At 44.7% G+C, this 2,651-nt stretch overlaps 1 pseudogene across 1 annotated transcript; it reads left to right on the top strand.

Annotated features, from left to right (window-relative positions):
- The first annotated feature begins 494 nt into the window (after positions 1-494).
- On the top strand, positions 495-2,332 carry LOC309963107 (hsc70-interacting protein-like; annotated as a pseudogene). Its single transcript has 2 exons — positions 495-1,970; positions 2,196-2,332. The product of its transcript is annotated as a hsc70-interacting protein-like (transcript).
- The last annotated feature ends 319 nt before the right edge of the window (positions 2,333-2,651 follow it).

Genomic DNA, 2,651 nt, shown 5'->3' with positions numbered 1-2,651 from the left:
TGACAGCTGAGGTATGGGAAACTAATAAAGGTGAATCCTATGAGTCCTAGGAGTTCTGCCTGGAGGTACTTTCCCAAACTCAATGCAGAAAGAGGGAGCCCCAAAGACTAGCAATCTCACTGGGTAGAGGAGACCACTGGAGTCTGAGGGAGCCTGAGCATGCGGGCAAGAGTAATGGAGACAGAAAGATAAAAGGCTTCGGAAATATTCACAGGGTCCCCTTTATCGTTTGGCTAAATATCAGTCTGTACATTCATAGGGTGAAATTCTACAAGTGTGCAAAGAACAGCTTCTTAGGGGAGAACAACTGCCAGGGAGCTGCAAGCAGAACAACTCCAGAGTTCACACATCACTGGAAATATTTTGAGTTCACAATAGTCAGGGTAAAAAGTCCTTAGTAAACAGAAAAAGCATTCAGTAGAGACCATGGAAGACTCAACCCTCAGGTGTGGTCTTAGCTAGCCATCAAGTGAAGACTACTCTAGACATGCCTCAATAAAGTCTTTAAAAAATAATCCTTGAAAGAAATTTATCTACCAATAACCTAAATGATTACCAGAACAAAGCTCAATAAACATGTTTTGAAGGACTACAACAAAATTCAGCACTCAAATAACATAAAATTTACAATGTTCAGAATCCAAAAAAAAAAAAATCACTACACATGTATAAAGAAGAGGAAATATAACCAATAACCAGGAGGAAAATCAGTCTATAGTAACAAATCTAGAAATTACAGAGATGTGGAATTACTAGGCAGAAACCTTTAAGACAACTATGATCATTATGCTTGAGAATTCAGAGAAAAATGAATACAAAGAGGAGGGAAATAGAAGATATTTTAAAAAAAAGAAGGAACTTCAATAAATGAAAACTATAGGAGGTTCTAGACTGTTTTGCCTCGCAGCACCCGCCTCCCTTACGCGGTCACACTAAGCTAGTGCCGGGGCCAGGGATCCGGCCACAGCCTCCGCTGCACCTGCCGCCTCCGGACCATGGACCCCCGCAAAGTGAGCGAGCTTCGAGCCTTCGTGAAAATGTGCAAGCAGGACCCAAGCGTTCTGCACACCGAAGAAATGGGCTTCCTGAAGGAGTGGGTGGTGAGCATGGGGGGTAAAATACCACCTGCTACTCCTAAAACTAAATTGGAAAAAAATACCAAGGAAGAAAAAACAGATAGTAAGAAGGCGGAGGAAAACATGAAGACAGAGGAACCATCAAGTGAGGAAAGTGACCTAGAAATTGACAACGAAGGTGTGATTGAACCAGACACTGATGCCCCTCAAGAAACGGGAGATGAAAATGTAGAGAGAACTGAGGAGATGACTGATCAGGCAAATGATAAAAAAGTGGCTGCCATTGATGCCCTAAATGATGGTGAACTACAGAAAGCCACTGACTTGTTCACAGATGCCATCAAGTTAAATCCTCGTTTGGCCATTCTGTATGCCAAGAGAGCAAGTGTCTTCCTCAAATTACAGATGCCAAATGCTGCCATCCGAGACTGTGACAGAGATACTGAAATAGATCCCGATTCTGCTCAGCCATACGAGTAGCAAAGGAAAGCACACAGACTTTTGGGCCATTGGGAAGAAGCTGCCCATGATCTTGCCCTTGCCTGTAAGCTGGATTATGATGAAGATGCTAGTGCAATGCCGAAAGAAGTTCAACCAAGGGCCCAGAAAATTGCTGAACATCGGAGAAAGTATGAGCGAAAACGTGGAGAGAGAGAGAGATCAAAGAAAGAACAGAAAGGGTCAAGAAGGCTCAGGAAGAACATGCGAGAGCCCAGAAGGAGGAAGAAGCCAGACGACAGTCAGGGGCTCAGTATGGCTCTTTTCCAGGTGGCTTTCCTGGCGGAATGCCTGGTAATTTTCCTGGAGGAATGCCTGGAATGGGAGGGGGCATGCCTGGAATGGCAGGAATGCCTGGGCTCAGTGAAATTCTTAGTGATCCAGAGGTTCTTTTTTGTTTGTTTGTTTTTGCGGTACGCGGGCCTCTCACCCCTGTGGCCTCTCCCGTTGCAGAGCACAGGCTCCGGACGCGCAGGCCCAGTGGCCATGGCTCATAAGCCCAGCCTTTCCACGGCATGTGGGATCTTCCCGGACCGGGGCACGAACCCGTGTCCCCTGCATCAGCAGGCAGACTCTCAACCACTGCGCCACCAGGGAAGCCCGATCCAGAGGTTCTTACAGCCATGCAGGATCCAGAAGTTATGGTGGCCTTCCAGGATGTGGCTCAGAACCCAGCAAGTATGTCAAAACATCAGAGCAACCCAAAGGTTATGAATCTCATCAGTAAATTGTCGGCCAAATTTGGAGATCAAGTATAATGCCCTTCTGACAAATAAAGCCCCTGCTGAAGGAAACGCAACTTAGATCACCTAATGGATGTCGCAATACAAACCAGTGTACCTCTGACTTCGTCATGAAGAAAGCGGGGGTGCTATGAAGATAAACCCTACCCCTCTGCCCCAGATGCAGCTGAAACATTTTACAGTGGTTTGCCATTAGGGTATTCATTCAGATAATGTTTTCTTACTAGAAATTAAAAATTTTAAACAATTTTTAAACCTTAAAAATATTTAAAACAAATTAAAAGGTGTGTTAATCCCTACATTTTTCTTTACTAATCATTTTGGTTTCTTCCTT

The sequence above is a fragment of the Leucopleurus acutus genome, assembly GCF_964270905.1.
Source record: "Leucopleurus acutus genome assembly, chromosome: 6".
NCBI classification, from domain to species: domain Eukaryota; kingdom Metazoa; phylum Chordata; class Mammalia; order Artiodactyla; family Delphinidae; genus Leucopleurus; species Leucopleurus acutus.
The sequence above is the reverse complement of the archived record's forward strand: the minus strand, read 5'-3'. Positions and strand labels throughout refer to the sequence as shown.